The following is a 15,180-nucleotide window of genomic DNA, read 5'->3' as shown; positions in this document are numbered from 1 at the left end:
TAGAAGGCTGTTATTGCATATTTGAATATGGTTTTTAATTACAAATAACTTTTCATAATAAAATTTTTTGATATTTTGAAATATAAAGGTAGTTGGCTCTTGCGCGAAATTCATATTTTTTGACATACCTCGTATACTGTTGGCAAAATTTGATATCTGATGATTGCATCTTAGGTTTTAGACTATGCAGAGCACTTTATAAAGAATGACTTTTTTTCGTAAAATTGATATTAAAAAAGTTTCCCATATGGTTCCAAGTTACGCAGACACCCTGTATACATAGATGTAAAATATTTAAATGGCTATTAAAAAATAACGGTTGAAGATAAAAAAGTGAATATTTAGGATTGTATGTATCTTTTGCTTCTACATCATACAAAATTAAGAAAAAGCGGTTAGTCAAAAAATTTAAAAAAATATATCAGGGGGGGCAAGCCCCCTTATGACGTACGGGCATGAAATCAGAGTTATGCCTATTCCCAGTCCGGTAGAATACACGTGTAAGAAAAATTTCATAAAAATCTGTTGAGCCGTTCTCGAGTTATAAATGGTGTAACTAACACAACTCGACTTTCTTTTTATACAGATATTATGAGACTAAACAACAGTGTTCTTTATATAGAAACAAAATACAAAAACAACAGAGAACACAAAATGTATTTGATAAAAAAATTAAAGTTTCTTCTTAACAACAAATAATGAAAGTAATGGATGTGGTGATTTAATCTTTTAATCAGAAAAACATGAGGTCTCAGGTTCAGAATCTATTTCTATCATTAGCTCATCCTGGCCATCTACATTGTTGATGAGAAGTTGTGGGATTTTATTTTTCACGAGTCGCCAGCTCAGTCATGGATTGGTCTCCGTCTAAAAGGGCATTTAGACGGGCTAGTTTTTGAAGCAATATGTTGCCGAAAATATATATTTGGTATGTTTCTGGCAACATTACAGCCATCTAATGAAAATATCGCCGTTTGGCTGAGCCATGTGGCCGAAATCTTACTGGTATCTGAACACTATTGCAGTGCCTGATGCGTTGCCGATAAAGTCGAACTGCTATGGAAAATTTTGCATGTTGCTCTTGTATTTCTTATTTATTTCCTGTAGTCTGTTGAAATTTAATTTGGTTTTGTCAAGACATACAAAGAAAAGATGAATACGTGGTCAAATGAAATTACAAGGTTTATTAATGCAGTACATCCAGAGTTGTGGAACTTGGCATACTTCTGGAACTCTGAGGCAAATGGAAGAGTAATGCACCCTGAATAAATACATTAAACTAAAACTTTTAGTATACATAAATAATAGTTGCTAATCTTGTTGAGATTGGTATTACGTTTCTCATGTTTGATCTTTCTTCTCTATTCTTGGCCCTATCATATTTATTAATACATAGTTCGAAATCACTTATTGACATTCTTGTAAAATTCTTAAACAAATAATTGTCTAGCATTATTTCCATAATTACTCATTGTTTCGCGTTTACTTAGAAAAGCCGTGTCCGCATTTTTCATTTTTCTTTTTTATATATCGTCTTAGTACGATTAAGGACGCAACAACTACCAAGAGAATATTCTCGAGAACGATAATATTTTGGCCGAGAATATTCTCAGAGATTATTCTTCTATTGAGAATATTCTCTTCTTACATCACTAGTTTTAAGTGTCCTCGCTGTTTTCGAGGCTGATTTCTTACCACTCGATATGGGCATGCGGTTACCAAGGAAACGACACTCTACACTCTATCCATCATTTTCTCGAACTCAGTTCTGCAACCTAACCTAACTTACGGTGCGGTGTTTATTGAGGCGACCAGGATTTAGCCCTAAGATAAATTTACCATTCGATTACATAGTACAAGATTCGATACAACTATGTAGTACATAGATACGTACTACATAATTGTATTCTGTTGATCTAGTTAAGGTGAGGTCTTAAGAAATGACAATGGGAGTGTGTGAATTAATGGAACAAAACTTTAGTTAAAATTAAAGTGAAAGTTCCAGTGATTGGCTGTATACCATAGTTATAAAACTTACAGAGAAGTGAAAACTTCGATTTGTATAATGGTATGTTTATTAAAACTCCCTGTTTATTAAAAGTCATATCCAAAAGGATTAAAAAGCAAAGCTTTCGAAAGAACGTTTCGATCTAATCAGATCATCATCTGTGATATTCTGTGTAGTAATTGAAACTAGAACTAGACCACTAGTTGAAATTTAGACTTCAATATTACATGGTTTTTGATTAAAATTTTAATTTGTAAAGCGACACTAGGTCGATGTTAACAGATTTTTACTTAAGAGCCTACAGTAGCGCGTCATCAATATAACTTCGGGAGATGGTATCATACTCTTTTTCGAAAGTTCTGCGAAACTTTGGCAACAGTGGCAATATTTGACATTATCTAAGATCAATATTTTGACATAATACTCATAGGCGCGCTAAATGGAAGTAATAGAAAACAGTTTTATTATTAGTAAATAAATATTTATAAAAATAAACCAAAATGGGTGAAAATTTTATGTTAACATAAGTATTTGCACGAGATAATAATAAAACAATAATACATAGTCATTTTGTTGTGAAGCGAAACAAGAGCCTGAAACAATAAAAAAAGAACTTCTGTTGGAGTGGAAGTAAAGGGAAAGATAAACTCCAACAGAAGTAAGCAAAAGAGAACTTAATGTCAGTTAATGGGACAAAATGAAGAGAGTAGAAAATAGCTTCTCATTGGAGAAGCCGAAGTAATAAAAATATTAAGAAAAAGCTGAAGTAGTGAAAATATGAATAGACAAATGCAAACTGAATAGAGTTGGCTAGCAAGAGATGCAAGAGGTCAACTTGACACTCAAGGATGGATACGGCTCGTTTGCATGCCTGTAGAAGAACAGTAGCTCAAAGCAGATAATGATAACTAGAAAAGGTAAATACTAAAAAAAGAATAATGTACTGAAATTAGATAAAGAAGAACAAATTAAATAACACTAACAAATCATGGGCGCCAAGAAAATGACCTTCGATCACTCTCCCAGGTATCTTACACTGCTGTCAAATATTAAATATATATAAGTAAATGAAAATATAAAGGAAATAAGAATAAATGATATACAAAATAAGTAAATATTTATTAAAAATAACTACCTAGATTTTTGACAATCTTTGAGTTAAACAATGCATGTAATGTGACTCTAACATGACAAAAGTTATCGTTAAATATGGTATACAATATAACAACAGTCCTGTTATATGTATGTACAAAAAGATATACCTCTTACTTATATATTATAGGGTACAACTCACATGAGATTTCTACCAAATGGTTATAGTACGCTTGCTACGTACCACTAAATTGAAACCGACAAAGATGCAAATACATAATATAAATAAATAGGCATAAGCCTGACTATGAGAAAATACTATAATGAATTAATCAAAGTTAATGAATGAACGCTAAAGAAATGAAATTAAATAAATATACAACGAAACGACGAATTAACCGAACAAATGAAGTAAAGCGAATAAATAATAAAATATTTTGGAAACAAGCAATTAATATTACAAACTAAATTTACCCGAATTACATCAACCAATCAAAGCAATAATCAAGTATAAAAACCTAATTTCAGGTTTATTCCTGTGCACAAGAAATTACCGTAGATCTTAAATAAGTTTGGGAACCTAATACATTAGTATACAAATATGTCATATAAAAAAACAAAGGTAAGCTAATCTGAAAAAAAAAATTAATTAACATAGTGCATTAAACCGAGAGTCTGAAATATAAAAACCAATAGTTACTCAAAGCATACAAACTTAAATGTTCCCAAACAAATCCCTTCATCGAACGACTTCCAGATAAAGTTCGATGTTGCAATCCAAAAAATGAGCACACGGAGAGTGCTAATCTGTCCTATCCGTAGGTGCAGGTGGAAAGATGACAGAAAATGGGACTGGAACGTCCCAAAGTGTGTTTCCCAAATGACGTACCCCCATGATGACTTGACTGTGACTGTAATGGTTTCCCTAGGTGGTCAAAAGGGCTACGACTTCACATTATGGTTTCTCCCAAATGGCTAAAAAAACATTCCCAGTTTTATTTCCCATATAAACATTAGCAAAAAGTAAAGAGAAGAAATAAATGAGAAAACTTTTTTTAAGAAGAAATGATACTGAAAAAGTGACCATTTAAATGGAACAAAAACTAATCTCAGGTAACCTTGAACTATTTTGGGTGTGAAGACATGAACAAATAATGACATTGAATTTGAAATTGGAACATAGAATATGATTTATCTGAGAGAATATGATATTAATATAATAATAGCCATCTACACACATATTATATACCTTAATGAAATGGTATGGAACTAGGCAAAGATAGTTACTTGACAATTTATAGATATATTGGATGCTCAATCAGTTTAAAACGTACAGAGAAGTAATGATAATTATTTCCAATATTAATTTGAGGACTTCAAAAATGTTTGGTTATGTAAAACCAAAAACCCCATTAATATACCTATAATTTCGCTTAATGAATATTCAATAAAGATCGAAATAATCTACATCCTTCACCTAATAGATGGACTAAGAAAGTTTAACAATGGGACTAATATTTTAATATTCCATAAGAAAAAGAAATCCCAACTTGTAACAAAAAAAATTATTATAAAAAAGAATTTTTTTTACCGGTGATTCCTATTTCGGCTCCAAGAGGAGTTTTGTTACCCACATGTCTCCTTACTCCACTCCAGACAACCATTGGTAACTTTTCACTTTACTTTAAAAACTTAGTTGAATAATAATTTAGATGGAAATCAACCGCCATTTTATGGTACCAGCTACCAACCTTACAGCCACAAGCCAAGTAAAGAACATTCCTCTCTCGTTCAAAGAGGAAAACGTCAAACTCTCACGGAACACGAATTAAACGTCAGTGAACGATTCAACAACTATGTTCCGTACACGCCGAAGTGTGACGTCACGTAAGTAGTCCTTTACGAGAAATTAGAGAATTTAAATGAGATTAAGGGAAAATAATTATAAAAATAATTAAAGAGCTAATTTCGTAACGTGAACCGTTACAAGCCATCTTATTTTATTTAGTTCTTAGTGCGTCAAAAGCCCTTAAACTAGTTTCAACCCTTTTTTAAATAGAACTTTAAATGAACTTTTCCATTTTTTTTAAACTATTGATAATATTTTTAGAATAAAAAATCCTCCTAAAACTTTATATACTCACAACAGAATTCAAAATATTTTTACGTAAATATACTTACCTACCTATAAGTAAAACTCACAAATTAACAGTAATCTATTTTTTCAAATAGTCCAGCAACTTAGTTCTATTACACAAAAAAATTTAATTAATTAATTATAAAATAAACACTACTTACCTATGGATCAACACTAACGAATTCTTAAAATAATACACTATTGCACTGAAGAGATATCGATACAGTTACAGGTTTGTCAAAATTACAGTGACTGTTTCTCTATGTCGACTTATCAGTTATTTAGCTTATGTTCGATATCTTGTTAGAATAAAAATTTTTATTAGTTCCAATATGACACAAAATCTAGGCATGGGATAAAAAAGTTTATTTGAAGAAAGTGTAATTTTTTGTTCTTCTTAATGGCGGTACAGGCTCGTTTTTTGATATTCTATTTAGTTATTCGCCGTGTGCAAGTACTTGGAGGGGATACGAGAAACGATCGTGCGCTAATAGCGGAGAAATCTTGCAACTTTCTTAAATAATTCATTGTCAATTGAACTTGTCAAATTGACGTATATTTCATATCTACTGTCAATGAAGAAGGAATATTATATGTTGCTCCACAATATTGATATGATATGCAATTATTATATAAAAGTAAATTTAATTAATTGTATTTTACTTGTAGTAGTGCATTTTAGTAATTAATTTTATTTACTACATACAATTGTTTACCTTTTAATAACCTAACCTTAATATTACTTTTTCTTCTTATAATTTTTTTGGGCTATGGCCTTGACAATTGTCCAGTAACCAGGACCAATATGATTGGCCAATATAATTAAAAGTACGAAAAATGTTGCCGAGCTATGAAACCAGGTGTCGCTTTTCGGAACTTGCACGGTCCCAATAGAGTAATTTCAACATATTTTTAACATATTTTTCAAACTGGGCTCTGTACCGCCATTGTTTAGTATATTACGAATATGTGTGCCAAATATCTCGACAAAATATTCAAAATTAAAGCCGCAGTCTTGGAACGCGTTTTCCGTTTTTATGACGCGCTACTGTAGCCTCTTAAAAGGCAACATGACTTCCTGCTCGAACGAACAAAAGTAGTACTTACCAGTTTGACTGACACAGACCGAATGGAATACATTTCATATTGTAAAATGTGTGTTTATGTTGTGTATATATATATATATATATATATATATATATATATATATATATATATATATATATATATATAAAGAATAAAGCTTCTAGCAAAGCTTGCTATTGCTTTTATGAATTAAAACGCCATAATACATGGCATTGGAGCACAAATTCGTCAAAACTTCCGTGATTTAACTGGTACCAATAGACTGATATATCGATATTTCAAGGTCTCCCTCTCATCAGTCAGTCGAGCTGGTACTACAAATTAAATCACGGAAGTTTCTCTGAACGTCTCCAAAAATTTCGCCACTCTAGTGGCAGCTTACAGAGGCGCCATCTCTTTTGATGGCAGGGAACGAAGACGATTTAATAATACCGTCTCCTATCCTCTGAGCTATCGGAATGTGCAAAAAGAATAAAGCTTCTAGCAAAGCTTGCTATTGCTTTTATGAATTAAAACGCCATAATACATGGCATTGGAGCACAAATTCGTCAAAACTTCCGTGATTTAACTGGTACCAATAGACTGATATATCGATATTTCAAGGTCTCCCTCTCATCAGTCAGTCGAGCTGGTACTACAAATTAAATCACGGAAGTTTCTCTGAACGTCTCCAAAAATTTCGCCACTCTAGTGGCAGCTTACAGAGGCGCCATCTCTTTTGATGGCAGGGAACGAAGACGATTTAATAATACCGTCTCCTATCCTCTGAGCTATCGGAATGTGCAAAAAGAATAAAGCTTCTAGCAAAGCTTGCTATTGCTTTTATGAATTAAAACGCCATAATACATGGCATTGGAGCACAAATTCGTCAAAACTTCCGTGATTTAACTGGTACCAATAGACTGATATATCGATATTTCAAGGTCTCCCTCTCATCAGTCAGTCGAGCTGGTACTACAAATTAAATCACGGAAGTTTCTCTGAACGTCTCCAAAAATTTCGCCACTCTAGTGGCAGCTTACAGAGGCGCCATCTCTTTTGATGGCAGGGAACGAAGACGATTTAATAATACCGTCTCCTATCCTCTGAGCTATCGGAATGTGCAAAAAGAATAAAGCTTCTAGCAAAGCTTGCTATTGCTTTTATGAATTAAAACGCCATAATACATGGCATTGGAGCACAAATTCGTCAAAACGTTGTATCCATATGGAAAACTTTTTTATTATCAATTTTACAGAAAAAAGTTATTCTTTATAAAAAGCTCTGCATGTGCCAAAACCTAAGATTTAACCATCAAATATCAATTTTTTTGAATATTATACGAGGTATGTCAAAAAGTTTGAATTTCACTCAAGAGTAAAGCAGCTTTATTTTTCACAATATTGAAAATTGCTATTATGAAAAGTTGTTTGGAATTAAAAACTATATTCTAATATGCAATTACATACATCCTTCTACTTGAAAAATTTTTTTTTTTGAAAAATTATGGATAACTAACATTATTTTCAGTTATTTCAATTCTGATAACTCTTTTATTATTAATTTTACGAAAAAAAGTGATTCCTAATAAAAAGTTCTGGATGGTCTAAAACCTAAAATACAACTATCTTATATGAAATTTTATCAATTTTATACGAGGTATGTCAAAAAAGATAAATTTAGATCAAAAGTAAAGTACCTTTATAGTTCAGAATTTTTCAATTAAAAGGATGTAATTACATAATGAAACATAGTTTTTAATTCTAAATAACTTTTCATAGTAACAATTTTTGCTATTGTGAAAAATAAACGTATTTTACTCTTGAGCGAAATTCATATTTTTTGACATACCTCGTATAAAATTGATAAAATTTAACATAAGATGGTTGTATTTAAGGTTTTAGACCAGGCAGAACTTTTTATTATGAATCACTTTTTTTCGTAAAATTAATAATAAAAGAGTTGTCTGAATTAAAATAACTGAAAATAATGTTACGTTATCCAAAATTTTTCAAAAAAAAATTTTTTCAATTAGAAGGATGTAATTGCATACTAGAATATAGTTTTTAATTCCAAACAACTTTTCATAACAGCAATTTTCAATATTGTGAAAAATAATGCTACTTTACTCTTGAGTGAAATTCAAACTTTTTGACATACCTCGTATAATATTAAAAAAATTTGATATTTGATGGTTAAATCTTAAGTTTTGGACCAAGCAGAGCTTTTTATGAAGAATAACTTTTTTTCGTAAAATAAATAATAAAAAAGTTTTCCATATGGATACAACTTACAGGGACATACTGTATGTATATATTTTGTTATATTTCTATTTGATATGAAAATTAAAATTTGATAATTATAAACAAAATTCACTTTAATATAAAATATTTTTAATTTTCTCAACCTCGGGCATATAAATTTAGAACAACCTGTATACAACAAATTGTTATATTTAATTTTAAGAAGTGATTAGAATAAGCGTACGAAACTCGGAACAATGTGCTTAGATAAACAAAGTGAATGACGCGTACCATTATCGTTCTTCTCGGAAGGTCGATCATTAGCCTATGCTAAATAAAACTCAGTGAAATAGATGATAGTTCATTATCGTTTTTCGCGGAAGGTTTCGATCATTAGCCTATGCTAAATAAGACTCATTTGAAAGAGAGAATAGGTCATTAAAATTTGTAAATAGTTAGAAAGTATTTTAGAATGGGAATTAAATATTTTCTTTTGAAATCCATTAAGCATATTTAGAAAGATTAAAAATTGGTTTTGAGGAATATTACGAATGAGAGTTGGTGGTGGAAGATTGATTTGTGAATCTGGAAGGGATATTTAGAAAGTAGGGGAATGGATGACAAAGTGAGATCAGAATGTTTTGAGCTGTCGAGAAGTGAAGTCGAGTAGTAGACGGTAGTGTACGGAGAGTGAGAAAGCCGGTAGTTCCGTGAGTGTGGAGTATCTATCGTGGAACGAGAAGTAGGCCAGGTCGAGAGTAAAAGAACCTCTTTGAGCCAAGAGTGTCCCGGTAGCTGATAGCAGTTTCGAAAAAGGTAGAACACAGCATCACGACCGAAGCAGGAACGAGAGCTATTCGAGCTAGTTTTTCAAAGGAGTACATTACTGGAAGCCAGGACGAGGTTTGATCGCAGCCAAGGATAGCAGGAACGGGTTTTGTGTGAGGACATTTTCAGTTCACCAGGAAAAGGTCAGTCTCATTTGTTTGGACATGAATGTATGGGTTTTTCGTATTAAATTCCACATAAAAAATTGAATAACATAATCAATAATATCAGAAAAGCTTCATCAAACTTAAATAGAGTTGTTCCTAATAACTCCTAATAGTTAAATGTTAATAAAAACTTTCAATTGAAAACCAAAAGGAAATAAGATTCCCATTTGTAAATGTTATGTTTAAGAATAATAATAAATAGCAAATATTAAGCATTGATTGCCTTTTAAATAAAATAAAAAATATTTTGATTATAATTGTAACCCATATGTGTATTTTTTTTACTCTTTTCTTTTCTATCCCGATTAGGAACCATTAAGAAATATTTAGAAGCCACGGAAGTAAGTAATTAATTTATAATTCGCCCTGAGATTGAAAACATATTGATATGTGATCTGGTTAATTAATTAGATTAGTATTAATACATTGATTAAATTAAGTAACATATAAGAATATTATCTCATATCAATAATCAAGATCACATCAATATATATATATATATATATATATATATATATATATATATATATATATATATATATATATATATATACGGGGTGTCATATCGGCTGACGCCGCATCCCCACACCTAACCGCCATCTATTTCTATCCTGGGCATCTTCCTCTTCCAAATCTCGGTGTTCCATGGCCTTCCTTATCGTGTCATTCCAGGATAGTCTTGGTCTTCCCCTTTTCTTCCTACCTGGGGGTTTCCATTTCAGGAGTTTCTTTGGCCATCGTTGGTCGTCCATTCTAAGTAAGTGACCGAACCATTTTAGGCTTCTTCTCTCGAGCCTGTCTACCGCTGTATCGTGTGCCTGCATCCTTCTTCTTATTTCTTCGTTACGTATTCTGTCCAATCGGAAGATTCCAGCACTTCTACGTATGTAGTCCATTTCCACAGCATTGATCCTTCTTCTGGACTCTGCTGTTAATGTCCAGACTTCGCTTCCATACATGAGTACCGATTCCACAAATGTCTTCCCTATTCTTAATTTTGTAGTTCTGGATATATTTTTATCCCACCACACGGAATTTAAGCAACCTACTACCTTCCTACTTTGTTCAACTCGCCTTTGAATTTCTTTGTTGCCTAGGTCTTCTCTGTTTATTACAGCTCCCAGATATTTGAATTCTTCAACCTGTTTAATTGATGTGTTCTCTGTTATTAGGTTCTCTGTTTATGTTGTACTTTCAGTAAATGGTGTTTATGTCAGATTCTTCACGATTCAAAGATTGACCTTCTTCCTTTTCAGGGGTCGCTGTTCCTTACTCATATTCGCCACTCATTTCTGTCCATCGTGTCGTCTTCACCTAAACCTTTCTTTCTCAAATCCCCTGCCACACATTCCTAGTGTTAGAAAATTCTCGAGAATACAAAATCGGAGAATATTCTCGATATGGAGAATTTTCTGAGAATGAACCCTATATCTACAAAATAGGGTATTAAAAATCATGAAATTATATACAAAATTATGAGACGAAGCAACAGTGTTCTTATATAAAAAATACAAAAACAACAGAAAACACAACATTTATTTGATGAAAAAATAAAATTTTCATCTTAACAGCAAATAATGAATGTGGTGATCTAATCGACAACTTTAAAAATGTCTAGCAGTACAATCAGATTAGGCACATGGAATGTTAAAAGCCTTTATGAAGCAGGCAAGCTCGGTAACTTAATTCAAGAGGTTAAACGCTTAAAAATTGATATAATGGGCATCAGTGAGCTCCGCTGGCCTGGAGCGGGAACATGTGAACAAGATGAAGGCACACTATACTATTCTGGAAGTGTAGAAGATGACGTATATCATAGGAATGGAGTTGGCATATTTATAACATCTAAATTCAAGAAATATGTTAAAAATTTTGTACCTGTGAACGACAGACTAGCGATACTCCAATTAAATAGTAAACCATTTAATGTCAATGTTATCCAGATATATGCCCCTACTTCAGAAAAGAAATATGACAATGATGTTGAATCATTCTATAGTCAATTAAAACAGACACTTAACCATCTAAAAAGGAACGAAATCACATATATTATTGGAGATTTTAACGCGAAAATTGGTCAAGGACGAATCTGACGGGAAGATCTGACCTGATAGGTGAATAAGGACTAGGGGAGAGCAATGAAAGAGGCGATAGATTATACCAGTTCTGTCAAGAACATGACATGTTAATCGCAAATACATGGTTCAAATTACACAAAAGAAGATTATATACATGGAAGGGACCAGGAGATAACTCACTTCATATAATTAGAAATCAGATAGATTATATTCTAGTAAACAAGAGATTTAAGAATGATGTCAAGAGATCAACGACATATCCTGGTGCAGATATCGGTTCAGACCATAATCCTCTTAATAGCTGACATCCAAGTAAAGCTCAAAAAAGTCGAAGAAAGCCCCAAAACACCAAAATTACATATATCAGCATCCAACAAAACGCTAATAGAAAATGACCTGAATAATCAGCTAAAGAATTCAACAAATGAAAACAATACAGAAATATGGAACACGTTTAAAGATCTCACCTGGAAAGTAATACAACAACGATGCAGAGGCACAAAAAACAACAATGGATGACTGATGAAATCCTGGAATTGATGGAGCAGAGAAGAAAACTGAAAAATAACAAAACAGAATACAAAGAAAAACAGAAACTAATTAAACAAAAGATAAAGGTAGCTAAAGAAAAATGGATGGAGGATAAATGCAAGGAATTAGAAAAGTTGAATGAAAAACATGATACGTTTAATATGTTTAAAAAAGTTAGAGAAGTAGCTGGTCTTTATCATAAGAAAACTCCACATACTATAACCGATTCGTCGGGAAAAATGATAATAGACGAACACGAAATTCGAACTACCTGGTATAATTATATAAATGAACTGTATAATGATGATAGACCCGAAGAACTGGAGACTTTAGATGAAGGTGAAGGACCAGAAATACTGAAATCAGAAATACTACATGCTATAAAATTGGCAAAAAACAAGAAAGCCGTTGGTCCCGACAACATACCTACAGAAATGTTAAAGCTCATAAATGAGGAAAACATTGGAATACTAGTCAAACTTTTCAATGATGTTTATTCGACTGGTGATATCCCTGAAGATTGGTTAAAGTCCGAACTCATAACCCTACCAAAAAAACAACGTCCAAAAAACTTTAGCGATTATAGAATGATAAGCCTTATGAGCCACACTTTGAAAATCTTTCTACGTATCATTCACAGTAGAATCAGAGATAAATGTGAAGAAGACCAGGATGAGACACAATTTGGCTTCAGAAATGGACTGGGAACCCGGGACGCACTCTTTGCACTAAATGTGTTATTGCAGAAAGGCCGAGATCAAAGGAAATATGTCTTTGCTGTATTTATTGACTATGAGAAGGCCTTTGATCGAGTACAACATCACAAATTAATTAAAATATTAAAGGATAAAGGAGTTGATAGTCAAGATGTACGAATCATAGAAAAATTATACTGGCGTCAAACAGCGACAGCTTGCATAAATCGAAAATCAACAGAAATATGCAAAATACAAAGAGGTGTCAGACAGGGTTGTATACTGTCCCCACTGTTATTCAATTTATATTCAGATAGAATATTTAAGGAAGCGCTGCATAATTTGGAATGGGGTGTGAAAGTTAATGGAATTCTGATAAATACAATCAGATATGCAGACGATACAGTTATTTTAAGTGATGATATAAATGGATTACAACACCTTTTAAATGCCATTGACACAGTGGGAAGAGAGTTTGGCCTAAATATAAACTGTTCAAAAACAAAATACATGGTATTTAGCCTTTGGCCCATCAAGATTCACGGTTATATGTTGATGGTCATATAATTCAAAGAGTACCCAGTTTTAAATATCTTGGTTGCCATATTACTGAAGAACTAGATCCAGATAAAGAGATAAAATGTAGAATCGAGATAGCCCGCACGACATTTTTAAAAATGAGGTTATTCTTCTGTAATGATACCTTGCAACTTCAACTTCGAAAGCGCATGATTAAATGCTACATTTGGTCAGTCCTCTTGCATGGTGTCGAAGCATGGACATTAAAAATATCCACCATTAACCGTTTGGAGGCCTTTGAAATGTGGCTGCACAGACGTATACTGAAAATACCATGGACGGCTATGCTGACAAATGTGGCAGTCCTTAAGAGAGCAAATGCTACCCGCGAGCTGCTTGATAATATCAAATATAGAAAGATGGCCTATTTTCGACACGTAGTAAGGGGAAACCGGTATAATATTCTTCAACTTATTATGATGGGTAAAATCGAAGGACGCAGAGGAATTGGTAGAAAGCAGGCCTCTTGGTTGAAGAATATCCGGGAGTGGACAGGAATAAAGAAAGCAGAACACCTATTTAGAATAGCTCGAGACAGAGACAGTTTCGCCATGTTAATCGCCAACGTCAAGGGGACTTGTTAGGGCACGTTAAGAAGAAGAAGGTGATCTAATCTGAAAAAGATGAGGCCCCAGATTCAGAATCTATTTCTATCATTAGCTCATCCTGGTCATCTACATTCTGCATTTCAATGTACTGATGATAAGTTGTAGATTTTGTTATTACGTCATTACGTCTAACCATTTTAAATTGTGAGCAATAAGTTACCTTACCAGCCCGTTCAGCAGTAAGTCGGTTTATTTTAGAGGAGTGGATTAGAAAACCATAATTACTGAAACTTCTCTCAGTGGCTGCATTGGATGAAGGCATTTTTAATATAACTGCTATTTGATTTAGTTTTGTTCCGAAACATGAATCTTTCCACGATATGATTAGTTCTAGTTTTTCAATTGACTTTACAACGTATGGTTTTCCAAAAAAATTCCTCCTTAGACCGATAAAGTGCCAAATCTGCCATTATTTCAGCCGAGTCATATTTTAAACCGAGTCTTATTTCAACCATATTTTAAAGTTGCTAAATTATCTATAAACTTAGTTCCCTTAACTTGTTATTCTCTGCCTAAATGAATACCATTCTAAATATTTGCACTATATAGTACCAAATACTAATATAGCACCGAAACAATAAATACTGTCACTTTAAACACCCTAGCTAGTGGTTCATGAGATTTACCAGCCCCGGCTACTTCGATTTTCAGGGATTTTATCTAAAATTGCGTGATTCCTCGGCCACCCAAAGCGAAAAAGCATTTCATGAGCAGAGCGGCAAATAGGTGTTTGGGCTTCAAGAATAATAATGTTTGGGATGCAAAAAATATACTAGGTAAATTGGCAAAAACAATATACCTATTTTTTAACTTATAATAATTTAACCCATATCTAGTTTTTATTTTTATTTCGGTTTTTTTTTAAATATAGAAAATTCTCGAGAATATTCTCCTGAGAATATTCTCTTCTTACATCACTACACATTCCTTCCATCTTCTCCTCGGTTTTCCTTTTCAGTGTTCGCTGTTCCTAACTCTTCTTCATTTGATAGAATCAGTGGCAAAGAAGAGTAAGAATCAGAAGTCTGTCATTATTAAGAGGCTATAATTTTTGGAAATGCTTAGTTATTTTGCAGTTTGTCATGGCAATCCTGTTTTCTACATTTGATTTACAGTCTTCAGATACCATACTTCGTTCAGTTGCCTATG

The 15,180-nt window shown here is 32.7% G+C and overlaps 1 protein-coding gene across 1 annotated transcript in view; it reads left to right on the top strand.

The window, feature by feature from the left end:
• The window catches only part of LOC114334060 (nonsense-mediated mRNA decay factor SMG7-like), a 94,210-nt gene that overhangs the window by 53,199 nt on the left and 25,831 nt on the right, over positions 1-15,180 (top strand). The gene's annotated exons all lie outside the window — the stretch shown is intronic.

The sequence above is a fragment of the Diabrotica virgifera genome, chromosome 1 (assembly GCF_917563875.1).
Source record: "Diabrotica virgifera virgifera chromosome 1, PGI_DIABVI_V3a".
NCBI classification, from domain to species: domain Eukaryota; kingdom Metazoa; phylum Arthropoda; class Insecta; order Coleoptera; family Chrysomelidae; genus Diabrotica; species Diabrotica virgifera.
The sequence above is the reverse complement of the archived record's forward strand: the minus strand, read 5'-3'. Positions and strand labels throughout refer to the sequence as shown.